Raw genomic sequence first — 14852 nt, forward strand, 5'->3', positions numbered from 1 at the left:
TTTTGGAATTTTTGGAATTTTTGGAATTTTTGGAATTTTTGGAATTTTTGGAATTTTTGGAATTTTTGGAATTTTTGGAATTTTTGGAATTTTTGGAATTTTTGGAATCTTTGAAATTTTTGGAATTTTTGGACTTTTTGGAATTTTTGGAATTTTTGGAATTTTTAGAATTTTTAGAATTTTTGGAATTCTTGGAATTTTTGGAATTTTTGGAATTTTTGGAATTTTTGGAATTTTTGGAATTTTTGGAATTTTTGGAATTTTTGGAATTTTTGGAATTTTTGGAATTTTTGGAATTTTTGGAATTTTTGGAATTTTTGGAATTTTTGGAATTCTTGGAATTTTTGGAATTTTTGGAATTTTTGGAATTTTTGGATTTTTTGGAATTTTTGGAATTTTTGGAATTTTTGGAATTTTTGGAATTTTTGGAATTTTTGGAATTTTTGGAATTTTTGGAATTTTTGGAATTTTTGGAATTTTTGGAATTCTTGGAATTTTTGGAATTTTTGGAATTTTTGGAATTTTTGGAATTTTTGGATTTTTTGGAATTTTTGGAATTTTTGGAATTTTTGGAATTTTTGGAATTTTTGGAATTTTTGGAATTTTTGGAATTTTTGGAATTTTTGGAATTTTTGGAATTTTTGGAATTTTTGGAATTTTTGGAATTTTTGGAATTTTTGGAATTTTGGGAATTTTTGGAATTTTGGGAATTTTTGGAATTTTTGGAATTTTTGGAATTTTTGGAATTTTTGGAATTTTTGGAATTTTTGGAATTTTTGGAATTTTTGGAATTTTTGGAATTTTTGGAATTTTTGGAATTTTTGGAATTTTTGGAATTTTTGGAATTTTTGGAATTTTTGGAATTTTTGGAATTTTTAGAATTTTTAGAATTTTTGGAATTTTTGGAATTTTTGGAACTTTTGGAATTTTTGGAATTTTTGGAATTTTTGGAATTTTTGGAATTTTTGGAATTTTTGGAATTTTTGGAATTTTTGGAATTTTTGGAATTTTTGGAATTTTTGGAATTTTTGGAATTTTTGGAATTTTTGGAATTTTTGGAATTTTTGGAATTTTTGGAATTTTTGGAACTTTTGGAATTTTTGGAATTTTTGGAATTTTTGGAATTTTTGGAATTTTTGGAATTTTTGGAATTTTTGGAATTTTTGGAATCTTTGGAATCTTTGGAATCTTTGGAATTTTTGGAATTTTTGAAATTTTTGGAATTTTTGGAATTTTTGGAATTTTTGGAATTTTTGGAATTTTTGGAATTTTTGGAATTTTTGGAATTTTTGGAATTTTTGGAATTTTTGGAATTTTTGGAATTTTTGGAATTTTTGGAATTTTTGGAATTTTTGGAATTTTTGGAATTTTTGGAATTTTTGGAATTTTTGGAATTTTTGGAATTTTTGGAATTTTTGGAATTTTTGGAATTTTTGGAATTTTTGGAATTTTTGGAATTTTTGGAATTTTTGGAATTTTTGGAATTTTTGGAATTTTTGGAATTTTTGGAATTTTTGGAATTTTTGGAATTTTTGGAATTTTTGGAATTTTTGGAATTTTTGGAATTTTTGGAATTTTTGGAATTTTTGGAATTTTTGGAATTTTTGGAATTTTTGGAATTTTTGGAATTTTTGGAATTTTTGGAATTTTTGGAATTTTTGGAATTTTTGGAATTTTTGGAATTATTGGAATTTTTGGAATTTTTGGAATTTTTGGAATTTTTGGAATTTTTGGAATTTTTGGAATTTTTGGAATTTTTGGAATTTTTGGAATTTTTGGAATTTTTAGAATTTTTAGAATTTTTAGAATTTTTGGAATTTTTGGAATTTTTGGCACTTTTGGAATTTTTGGAATTTTTGGAATTTTTGGAATTTTTGGAATTTTTGGAATTTTTGGAATCTTTGGAATCTTTGGAATCTTTGGAATTTTTGGAATTTTTGGAATTTTTGGAATTTTTGGAATTTTTGGAATTTTTGGAATTTTTGGAATTTTTGGAATTTTTGGAATTTTTGGAATTTTTGGAATTTTTGGAATTTTTGGAATTTTTGGAATTTTTGGAATTTTTGGAATTTTTGGAATTTTTGGAATTTTTGGAATTTTTGGAATTTTTGGAATTTTTGGAATTTTTGGAATATTTGGTATTTTTGGTATTTTTGGAATTTTTGGAATTTTTGGAATTTTTGGAATTTTTGGAATTTTTGGAATTTTTGGAATTTTTGGAATTTTTGGAATTTTTGGAATTTTTGGAATTTTTGGAATTTTTGGAATTTTTGGAATTTTTGGAATTTTTGGAATTTTTGGAATTTTTGGAATTTTTGGAATTTTTGGAATTTTTGGAATTTTTGGAATTTTTGGAATTTTTGGAATTTTTGGAATTTTTGGAATTTTTGGAATTTTTGGAATTTTTGGAATTTTTGGAATTTTTGGAATTTTTGGAATTCTTGGAATTTTTGGAATTTTTGGAATTTTTGGAATTTTTGGAATTTTTGGAATTTTTGGAATTTTTGGAATTTTTGGAATTTTTGGAATTTTTGGAATTTTTGGAATTTTTGGAATTTTTGGAATTTTTGGAATTTTTGGAATTTTTGGAATTTTTGGAATTTTTGGAATTTTTGGAATTTTTGGAATTTTTGGAATTTTTGGAATTTTTGGAATTTTTGGAATTTTTGGAATTTTTGGAATTTTTGGAATTTTTGGAATTTTTGGAATTTTTGGAATTTTTGGAATTTTTGGAATTTTTAGACTTTTTGGAATTTTTGGAATTTTTAGAATTTTTGGAATTTTTGGAACTTTTGGAATTTTTGGAATTTTTGGAATTTTTGGAATTTTTGGAATTTTTGGAATTTTTGGAATTTTTGGAATTTTTGGAATTTTTGGAATTTTTGGAATTTTTGGAATTTTTGGAATATTTGGAATTTTTGGAATTTTTGAAATTTTTGAAATTTTTGGAATTTTTGGAATTTTTGGAATTTTTGGAATTTTTGGAATTTTTGGAATTTTTGGAATTTTTGGAATTTTTGGAATTTTTGGAATTTTTGGAATTTTTGGAATTTTTGGAATTTTTGGAATTTTTGGAATTTTTGGAATTTTTGGAATTTTTGGAATTTTTGGAATCTTTGAAATTTTTGGAATTTTTGGACTTTTTGGAATTTTTGGAATTTTTGGAATTTTTAGAATTTTTGGAATTCTTGGAATTTTTGGAATTTTCGGAATTTTTGGAATTTTTGGAATTTTTGGAATTTTTGGAATTTTTGGAATTTTTGGAATTTTTGGAATTTTTGGAATTTTTGGAATTTTTGGAATTTTTGGAATTTTTGGAATTTTTGGAATTTTTGGAATTTTTGGAATTTTTGGAATTTTTGGAATTTTTGGAATTTTTGGAATTTTTGGAATTTTTGGAATTTTTGGAATTTTTGGAATTTTTGGAATTTTTGGAATTTATGGAATTTATGAAATTTTTGGAATTTTTGGAATTTTTGGAATTTTTGGAATTTTTGGAATTTTTGGAATTTTTGGAATTTTTGGAATTTTTGGAATTTTTGGAATTATTGGAATTTTTGGAATTTTTGGAATTTTTGGAATTTTTGGAATTTTTGGAATTTTTGGAATTTTTGGAATTTTTGGAATTTTTGGAATTTTTGGAATTTTTGGAATTTTTGGAATTTTTGGAATTTTTGGAATTTTTGGAATTTTTGGAATTTTTGGAATTTTTGGAATTTTTGGAATTTTTAGAATTTTTGGAATTTTTAGAATTTTTGGAATTTTTGGAATTTTTGGAATTTTTGGAACTTTTGGAATTTTTGGAATTTTTGGAATTTTTGGAATTTTTGGAATTTTTGGAATTTTTGGAATTTTTGGAATTTTTGGAATTTTTGGAATTTTTGAAATTTTTGAAATTTTTGAAATTTTTGGAATTTTTGGAATTTTTGGAATTTTTGGAATTTTTGGAATTTTTGGAATTTTTGGAATTTTTGGAATTTTTGGAATTTTTGGAATTTTTGGAATTTTTGGAATTTTTGGAATTTTTGGAATTTTTGGAATTTTTGGAATTTTTGGAATTTTTGGAATTTTTGGAATTTTTGGAATTTTTGGAATTTTTGGAATTTTTGGAATTTTTAGAATTTTTAGAATTTTTGGAATTTTTGGAATTTTTGGAATTTTTGGAATTTTTGGAATTTTTGGAATTTTTGGAATTTTTGGAATTTTTGGAATTTTTGGAACTTTTGGAATTTTTGGAATTTTTGGAATTTTTGGAATTTTTGGAATTTTTGGAATTTTTGGAATTTTTGGAATTTTTGGAATCTTTGGAATTTTTGGAATCTTTGGAATTTTTGGAATTTTTGGAATTTTTGGAATTTTTGGAATTTTTGGAATTTTTAGAATTTTTAGAATTTTTAGAATTTTTGGAATTTTTGGAATTTTTGGAATTTTTGGAATTTTTGGAATTTTTGGAATTTTTGGAATTTTTGGAATTTTTGGAATTTTTGGAATTTTTGGAATTTTTGGAATTTTTAGAATTTTTAGAATTTTTGGAATTTTTGGAATTTTTGGAATTTTTGGAATTTTTGGAATTTTTGGAATTTTTGGAATTTTTGGAATTTTTGGAATTTTTGGAATTTTTGCAATTTTTGGAATTTTTGGAATTTTTGGAATTTTTGGAATTTTTGGAATTTTTGGAATTTTTGGAATTTTTGGAATTTTTGGAATTTTTGGAATTTTTGGAATTTTTGGAATTTTTGGAATTTTTGGAATTTTTGGAATTTTTGGAATTTTTGGAATTTTTGGAATTTTTGGAATTTTTGGAATTTTTGGAATTTTTGGAATTTTTGAAATTTTTGAAATTTTTGAAATTTTTGGAATTTTTGGAATTTTTGGAATTTTTGGAATTTTTGGAATTTTTGGAATTTTTGGAATTTTTGGAATTTTTGGAATTTTTGGAATTTTTGGAATTTTTGGAATTTTTGGAATTTTTGGATTTTTTGGAATTTTTGGAATTTTTGGAATTTTTGGAATTTTTGGAATTTTTGGAATTTTTGGAATTTTTGGAATTTTTGGAATTTTTGGAATTTTTGGAATTTTTGGAATTTTTGGAATTTTTGGAATTTTTAGAATTTTTGGAATTTTTGGAATTTTTGGAATTTTTGGAATTTTTGGAATTTTTGGAATTTTTGGAATTTTTGGAATTTTTGGAACTTTTGGAATTTTTGGAATTTTTGGAATTTTTGGAATTTTTGGAATTTTTGGAATTTTTGGAATTTTTGGAATTTTTGGAATTTTTGGAATCTTTGGAATTTTTGGAATCTTTGGAATTTTTGGAATTTTTGGAATTTTTGGAATTTTTGGAATTTTTAGAATTTTTAGAATTTTTAGAATTTTTGGAATTTTTGGAATTTTTGGAATTTTTGGAATTTTTGGAATTTTTGGAATTTTTGGAATTTTTAGAATTTTTAGAATTTTTGGAATTTTTGGAATTTTTGGAATTTTTGGAATTTTTGGAATTTTTGGAATTTTTGGAATTTTTGGAATTTTTGGAATTTTTGGAATTTTTGGAATTTTTGGAATTTTTGGAATTTTTGGAATTTTTGGAATTTTTGGAATTTTTGGAATTTTTGGAATTTTTGGAATTTTTGGAATTTTCGGAATTTTTGGAATTTTTGGAATTTTTGGAATTTTTGGAATTTTTGGAATTTTTGGAATTTTTGGAATTTTTGGAATTTTTGGAATTTTTGGAATTTTTGGAATTTTTGGAATTTTTGGAATTTTTGGAATTTTTGGAATTTTTGGAATTTTTGGAATTTTTGGAATTTTTGGAATTTTTGGAATTTTTGGAATTTTTGGAATTTTTGGAATTTTTGGAATTTTTGGAATTTTTGGAATTTTTGGAATTTTTGGAATTTTTGGAATTTTTGGAATTTTTGGAATTTTTGGAATTTTTGGAATTTTTGGAATTTTTGGAATTTTTGGAATTTTTGGAATTTTTGGAATTTTTGGAATTTTTGGAATTTTTGGAATTTTTGGAATTTTTGGAATTTTTGGAATTTTTAGAATTTTTAGAATTTTTAGAATTTTTAGAATTTTTGGAATTTTTGGAATTTTTGGCACTTTTGGAATTTTTGGAATTTTTGGAATTTTTGAAATTTTTGAAATTTTTGGAATTTTTGGAATTTTTGGAATTTTTGGAATTTTTGGAATTTTTGGAATTTTTGGAATTTTTGGAATTTTTGGAATTTTTGGAATTTTTGGAATTTTTGGAATTTTTGGAATTTTTGGAATTTTTGGAATTTTTGGAATTTTTGGAATTTTTGGAATTTTTGGAATTTTTGGAATTTTTGGAATTTTTGGTATTTTTGGTATTTTTGGAATTTTTGGAATTTTTGGAATTTTTGGAATTTTTGGAATTTTTGGAATTTTTGGAATTTTTGGAATTTTTGGAATTTTTGGAATTTTTGGAATTTTTGGAATTTTTGGAATTTTTGGAATTTTTGGAATTTTTGGAATTTTTGGAATTTTTGGAATTTTTGGAATTTTTGGAATTTTTGGAATTTTTAGAATTTTTGGAATTTTTAGAATTTTTGGAATTTTTGGAACTTTTGGAATTTTTGGAATTTTTGGAATTTTTGGAATTTTTGGAATTTTTGGAATTTTTGGAATTTTTGGAATTTTTGAAATTTTTGAAATTTTTGAAATTTTTGAAATTTTTGAAATTTTTGGAATTTTTGGAATTTTTGGAATTTTTGGAATTTTTGGAATTTTTGGAATTTTTGGAATTTTTGGAATTTTTGGAATTTTTGGAATTTTTGGAATTTTTGGAATTTTTGGAATTTTTGGAATTTTGGAATTTTGGAATTTTTGGAATTTTTGGAATTTTTGGAATTTTTGGAATTTTTGGAATTTTTGGAATTTTTGGAATTTTTGGAATTTTTGGAATTTTTGGAATTTTTGGAATTCTTGGAATTTTTGGAATTTTTGGAATTTTTGGAATTTTTGGAATTTTTGGAATTTTTGGAATTTTTGGAATTTTTGGAATCTTTGGAATTTTTGGAATCTTTGGAATTTTTGGAATTTTTGAATTTTTGGAATTTTTGGAATTTTTGGAATTTTTAGAATTTTTAGAATTTTTAGAATTTTAGAATTTTAGAATTTTAGAATTTTAGAATTTTAGAATTTTAGAATTTTAGAATTTTAGAATTTTAGAATTTTAGAATTTTAGAATTTTAGAATTTTAGAATTTTAGAATTTTAGAATTTTAGAATTTTAGAATTTTAGAATTTTAGAATTTTAGAATTTTAGAATTTTAGAATTTTAGAATTTTAGAATTTTAGAATTTTAGAATTTTAGAATTTTAGAATTTTAGAATTTTAGAATTTTAGAATTTTAGAATTTTAGAATTTTAGAATTTTAGAATTTTAGAATTTTAGAATTTTAGAATTTTAGAATTTTAGAATTTTAGAATTTTAGAATTTTAGAATTTTAGAATTTTAGAATTTTAGAATTTTAGAATTTTAGAATTTTAGAATTTTAGAATTTTAGAATTTTAGAATTTTAGAATTTTAGAATTTTAGAATTTTAGAATTTTAGAATTTTAGAATTTTAGAATTTTAGAATTTTAGAATTTTAGAATTTTAGAATTTTAGAATTTTAGAATTTTAGAATTTTAGAATTTTAGAATTTTAGAATTTTAGAATTTTAGAATTTTAGAATTTTAGAATTTTAGAATTTTAGAATTTTAGAATTTTAGAATTTTAGAATTTTAGAATTTTAGAATTTTAGAATTTTAGAATTTTAGAATTTTAGAATTTTAGAATTTTAGAATTTTAGAATTTTAGAATTTTAGAATTTTAGAATTTTAGAATTTTAGAATTTTAGAATTTTAGAATTTTAGAATTTTAGAATTTTAGAATTTTAGAATTTTAGAATTTTAGAATTTTAGAATTTTAGAATTTTAGAATTTTAGAATTTTAGAATTTTAGAATTTTAGAATTTTAGAATTTTAGAATTTTAGAATTTTAGAATTTTTGAATTTTTGAATTTTTGAATTTTTGAATTTTTGAATTTTTGAATTTTTGAATTTTAGAATTTTAGAATTTTAGAATTTTAGAATTTTAGAATTTTAGAATTTTAGAATTTTAGAATTTTAGAATTTTAGAATTTTAGAATTTTAGAATTTTAGAATTTAGAATTTTAGAATTTTAGAATTTTAGAATTTTAGAATTTTAGAATTTTAGAATTTTAGAATTTTAGAATTTTAGAATTTTAGAATTTTAGAATTTTAGAATTTTAGAATTTTAGAATTTTAGAATTTTAGAATTTTAGAATTTTAGAATTTTAGAATTTTAGAATTTTAGAATTTTAGAATTTTAGAATTTTAGAATTTTAGAATTTTAGAATTTTAGAATTTTAGAATTTTAGAATTTTAGAATTTTAGAATTTTAGAATTTTAGAATTTTAGAATTTTAGAATTTTAGAATTTTAGAATTTTAGAATTTTAGAATTTTAGAATTTTAGAATTTTAGAATTTTAGAATTTTAGAATTTTAGAATTTTAGAATTTTAGAATTTTAGAATTTTAGAATTTTAGAATTTTAGAATTTTAGAATTTTAGAATTTTAGAATTTTAGAATTTTAGAATTTTAGAATTTTAGAATTTTAGAATTTTAGAATTTTAGAATTTTAGAATTTTAGAATTTTAGAATTTTAGAATTTTAGAATTTTAGAATTTTAGAATTTTAGAATTTTAGAATTTTAGAATTTTAGAATTTTAGAATTTTAGAATTTTAGAATTTTAGAATTTTAGAATTTTAGAATTTTAGAATTTTAGAATTTAGAATTTTAGAATTTTAGAATTTTAGAATTTTAGAATTTTAGAATTTTAGAATTTTAGAATTTTAGAATTTTAGAATTTTAGAATTTTAGAATTTTAGAATTTTAGAATTTTAGAATTTTAGAATTTTAGAATTTTAGAATTTTAGAATTTTAGAATTTTAGAATTTTAGAATTTTAGAATTTTAGAATTTTAGAATTTTAGAATTTTAGAATTTTAGAATTTTAGAATTTTAGAATTTTAGAATTTTAGAATTTTAGAATTTTAGAATTTTAGAATTTTAGAATTTTAGAATTTTAGAATTTTAGAATTTTAGAATTTTAGAATTTTAGAATTTTAGAATTTTAGAATTTTAGAATTTTAGAATTTTAGAATTTTAGAATTTTAGAATTTTAGAATTTTAGAATTTAGAATTTTAGAATTTTAGAATTTTAGAATTTTAGAATTTTAGAATTTTAGAATTTTAGAATTTTAGAATTTTAGAATTTTAGAATTTTAGAATTTTAGAATTTTAGAATTTTAGAATTTTAGAATTTTAGAATTTTAGAATTTTAGAATTTTAGAATTTTAGAATTTTAGAATTTTAGAATTTTAGAATTTTAGAATTTTAGAATTTTAGAATTTTAGAATTTTAGAATTTTAGAATTTAGAATTTTAGAATTTTAGAATTTTAGAATTTTAGAATTTTAGAATTTTAGAATTTTAGAATTTTAGATTTTAGAATTTTAGAATTTTAGAATTTTAGAATTTTAGAATTTTAGAATTTTAGAATTTTAGAATTTTAGAATTTTAGAATTTTAGAATTTTAGAATTTTAGAATTTTTGAATTTTTGAATTTTTGAATTTTTGAATTTTGAATTTTTGAATTTTTGAATTTTGAATTTTTGAATTTTTGAATTTTTGAATTTTTGAATTTTTGAATTTTTGAATTTAGAATTTGAATTTTAGAATTTTAGAATTTTAGAATTTTAGAATTTTAGAATTTTAGAATTTTAGAATTTTAGAATTTTAGAATTTTAGAATTTTAGAATTTTAGAATTTTAGAATTTTAGAATTTTAGAATTTTAGAATTTTAGAATTTTAGAATTTTAGAATTTTAGAATTTTAGAATTTTAGAATTTTAGAATTTTAGAATTTTAGAATTTTAGAATTTTAGAATTTTAGAATTTTAGAATTTTAGAATTTTAGAATTTTAGAATTTTAGAATTTTAGAATTTTAGAATTTTAGAATTTTAGAATTTTAGAATTTTAGAATTTTAGAATTTTTAGAATTTTAGAATTTTAGAATTTTAGAATTTTAGAATTTTAGAATTTTAGAATTTTAGAATTTTAGAATTTTAGAATTTTAGAATTTTAGAATTTTAGAATTTTAGAATTTTAGAATTTTAGAATTTTAGAATTTTAGAATTTTAGAATTTTAGAATTTTAGAATTTTAGAATTTTAGAATTTTAGAATTTTAGAATTTTAGAATTTTAGAATTTTAGAATTTTAGAATTTGATTTAGAATTTTAGAATTTTAGAATTTTAGAATTTTAGAATTTTAGAATTTTAGAATTTTAGAATTTTAGAATTTTAGAATTTAGAATTTTAGAATTTTAGAATTTTAGAATTTTAGATTTAGAATTTTAGAATTTTAGAATTTTAGAATTTTAGAATTTTAGAATTTTAGAATTTTAGAATTTTAGAATTTTAGAATTTTAGAATTTTAGATTTTAGAATTTTAGAATTTTAGAATTTTAGAATTTTAGAATTTTAGAATTTTAGAATTTTAGAATTTTAGAATTTTAGAATTTTAGAATTTTAGAATTTTAGAATTTTAGAATTTTAGAATTTTAGAATTTTAGAATTTTAGAATTTTAGAATTTTAGAATTTTAGAATTTTAGAATTTTAGAATTTTAGAATTTTAGAATTTTAGAATTTTAGAATTTTAGAATTTTAGAATTTTAGAATTTTAGAATTTTAGAATTTTAGAATTTTAGAATTTTAGAATTTTAGAATTTTAGAATTTTAGAATTTTAGAATTTTAGAATTTTAGAATTTTAGAATTTTAGAATTTAGAATTTTAGAATTTTAGAATTTTAGAATTTTAGAATTTAGAATTTTAGAATTTTAGAATTTTAGAATTTTAGAATTTTAGAATTTTAGAATTTTAGAATTTTAGAATTTTAGAATTTTAGAATTTTAGAATTTTAGAATTTTTGAATTTTTGGAATTTTTGGAATTTTTGGAATTTTTGGAATTTTTGGAATTTTTGAATTTTTGGAATTTTTGGAATTTTTGGAATTTTTGGAATTTTTGGAATTTTTGAATTTTTGGAATTTTTGGAATTTTTGGAATTTTTGAATTTTTGAATTTTTGAATTTTTGAATTTTTGAATTTTTGAATTTTTGGAATTTTTGGAATTTTTGAAATTTTTGAATTTTTGGAATTTTTGGAATTTTTGGAATTTTTGGAATTTTTGGAATTTTTGGAATTTTTGGAATTTTTGGAATTTTTGGAATTTTTGGAATTTTTGGAATTTTTGGAATTTTTGGAATTTTTGGAATTTTTGGAATTTTTGGAATTTTTGGAATTTTTGGAATTTTTGGAATTTTTGGAATTTTTGGAATTTTTGGAATTTTTGGAATTTTTGGAATTTTTGGAATTTTTGAATTTTGGAATTTTTGGAATTTTTGGAATTTTTGGAATTTTTGGAATTTTTGGAATTTTTGGAATTTTTGGAATTTTTGGAATTTTTGGAATTTTTGGAATTTTTGGAATTTTTGGAATTTTTGGAATTTTTGGAATTTTTGGAATTTTTGGAATTTTTGGAATTTTTGGAATTTTTGGAATTTTTGGAATTTTTGGAATTTTTGGAATTTTTGGAATTTTTGGAATTTTTGGAATTTTTGGAATTTTTGGAATTTTTGGAATTTTTGGAATTTTTGGAATTTTTGGAATTTTTGGAATTTTTGGAATTTTTGGAATTTTGGAATTTTTGGAATTTTTGGAATTTTTGGAATTTTTGGAATTTTTGGAATTTTTGGAATTTTTGGAATTTTTGGAATTTTTGGAATTTTTGGAATTTTTGGAATTTTTGGAATTTTTGGAATTTTTGGAATTTTTGGAATTTTTGGAATTTTTGGAATTTTTGGAATTTTTGGAATTTTTTGGAATTTTTGGAATTTTTGGAATTTTTGGAATTTTTGGAATTTTTGGAATTTTTGGAATTTTTGGAATTTTTGGAATTTTTGGAATTTTTGGAATTTTTGGAATTTTTGGAATTTTTGGAATTTTTGGAATTTTTGGAATTTTTGGAATTTTTGGAATTTTTGGAATTTTTGGAATTTTTGGAATTTTTGGAATTTTTGGAATTTTTGGAATTTTTGGAATTTTTGGAATTTTTGGAATTTTTGGAATTTTTGGAATTTTTGGAATTTTTGGAATTTTTGGAATTTTGGAATTTTTGGAATTTTTGGAATTTTTGGAATTTTTGGAATTTTGGAATTTTTGGAATTTTTGGAATTTTTGGAATTTTTGGAATTTTTGGAATTTTTGGAATTTTTGGAATTTTTGGAATTTTTGGAATTTTTGGAATTTTTGGAATTTTTGGAATTTTTGGAATTTTTGGAATTTTTGGAATTTTTGGAATTTTTGGAATTTTTGGAATTTTTGGAATTTTTGGAATTTTTGGAATTTTTGGAATTTTTTGGAATTTTTGGAATTTTTGGAATTTTTGGAATTTTTGGAATTTTTGGAATTTTTGGAATTTTTGGAATTTTTGGAATTTTTGGAATTTTTGGAATTTTTGGAATTTTGATTTTGGAATTTTTGGAATTTTTGGAATTTTTGGAATTTTTGGAATTTTTGGAATTTTTGGAATTTTGGAATTTTTGGAATTTTTGGAATTTTTGGAATTTTTGGAATTTTTGGAATTTTTGGAATTTTTGGAATTTTTGGAATTTTTGGAATTTTTGGAATTTTTGGAATTTTTGGAATTTTTGGAATTTTTGGAATTTTTGGAATTTTTGGAATTTTTGGAATTTTTGGAATTTTTGGAATTTTTGGAATTTTTGGAATTTTTGGAATTTTTGGAATTTTTGGAATTTTTGGAATTTTGATTTGGAATTTTGGATTTTGGAATTTTTGGAATTTTTGGAATTTTTGGAATTTTTGGAATTTTTGGAATTTTTGGAATTTTTGGAATTTTTGGAATTTTTGGAATTTTTGGAATTTTTGGAATTTTTGGAATTTTTGGAATTTTTGGAATTTTTGGAATTTTTGGAATTTTTGGAATTTGGATTTTGGAATTTTTGGAATTTTTGGAATTTTGGAATTTTTGGAATTTTGGAATTTTGGAATTTTTGGAATTTTTGGAATTTTTGGAATTTTTGGAATTTTTGGATTTTTTGGGTTTTGTGGATTTTTGGATTGTTGGTTTTTGGTTGGTTTTGGTGATTGTGGTTGGTATTGTGGAATTTTGGGTTGTGTGTGGATTTGGGGTTGGGTGGATTTGTTGGAGTTTGTTGGTTTGTTTGGGTTGTTGGTGTTGGTTTGTTGGGTTTTTGGTGGTTGTGGTGGTTTTGTGGGTTTTGGGGTTTTGGTTGTTTGGTTGGTTGTGGGATTTGTTGGGTTGTTGGGTGTTGGTTGGTTGTGGTTGGGGGGTTTGGGGGTTGGGGGGTTGGTGGGGTTGGGTTGTTGGGTTGGGGGGTTGGTGTTGGGTTTTTGGGATTGTTGGTTGTTGGTTGGGGGTTTGGGGGGTTGTGGGTGGGTTGGGGTGTTGGGGTTGTGGGGGGTTGGGGTGGGGTTGGGGGTTTGGGGGTTTGTTGGTTTTGGTTTTTGGTTTGGTTTTGGGTTGGTTGGGTTTTGGGTTGGTGGTTGTGGGGGGTTGGGGTTGTTTGGGGGTTGGGGTTTGGGGTGTTGGGGGTTGGGTGGGTTGTGGGGTTTGGTGGGGGTTGGGGTGGTTGGGGGGGTTGGGGGGGGTTTGGGGGGTTTGGGGGTTGGGGGGGTTTGGGGTGGGTTTGGGGTTGGTTGGGTTTGGGGTGTTTGGGGTTTTGGGTGGTTGTGTGGTTGTTGGGGGTTTGTTGGGTATTGGGGTTGGTTGGGGGATGTTGGTGGGTGTTGTGGGGGTTGGGGTGGGGTTGGTGGGGTTGGGGTGGGTTGGGGGGTTGTGGTGGGTTTGGGTGGGTTGGTGGGTTTGGTTGTGGGTTTGGGTGGGGTTGGGGGTGGTTGGTTGGGGTTGTGGTGTGGGTTGGTTGGTGGTTTGGGGGGTTGGTTGGGTTTGGGGTGGGTTTGTGGGTTTGGGTGGGTTTGGGTTGGGTTGGTGGGGGGTTTGGGGGGTTGGGGGGTTGGGGGGGTTGGGTGGGGGTTGGGGGGGTGGGTTGGGTGGGGGGTTGGGGGGGTTGGGGGGGTTGGGGTGGGTTGGTGGGGTTTGGGTGGTTGGGGGGGTTGGGGGGTTGTGGGGGGGTTGGGTGGGGTTGGGGGGGTTGGGGGGGGTTGGGTGGGTTGGGTGGGTTGGGGGGGGTTGGGGGGGGGTTGGGGGGGTTGGGGGTTGGGGGGGTTGGGGGGGGTTGGGGGGGGTTGTGGGGGGTTGGGGGGGTTGGGGGGGGTTGGGGGGGGTTGGGGGGGTTGTTGGGGGGTTGGGGTGGGTGTGGGGGGTTGGGGGGGGTTGGTGGGGGGTTGGGGGGGGGTTGGGGGGTTGGGGGGTTTGGGGGGTTGGGGTGGGTTGTTGGGGTTGTGGGGGTTGGGGGTTGGGGTTGGGGGTTGTGGGGGGTTGGGGGGGGGGTTGGGGGGGTTGGTGGGGGGGTTGGGGGGGGGGTTGGGGGGGGTTGGGGGGGGTGGGGTTGTTGGGGTTGGGGGGGTTGGGGGGGGGGTTGGTGGTGGTTGGGGGGTTGTGGGGTTGTGGGGTTTTTGGTTTGTTGGGGGGTTGGGGGGGGGGGTTGGGGGGTTGGGGGGGGGTTGGGGTGTTGGAAGTTTTGGAATTTTTGGAATTTTGGAATTTTTGGAATTTTGTGTGGAATTTGGTTTTGGAATTTTTAGAATTTTTAGAAA

The sequence above is a fragment of the Topomyia yanbarensis genome, unplaced genomic scaffold, assembly GCF_030247195.1.
Source record: "Topomyia yanbarensis strain Yona2022 unplaced genomic scaffold, ASM3024719v1 HiC_scaffold_60, whole genome shotgun sequence".
Classification (NCBI taxonomy): Eukaryota; Metazoa; Arthropoda; class Insecta; order Diptera; family Culicidae; genus Topomyia; species Topomyia yanbarensis.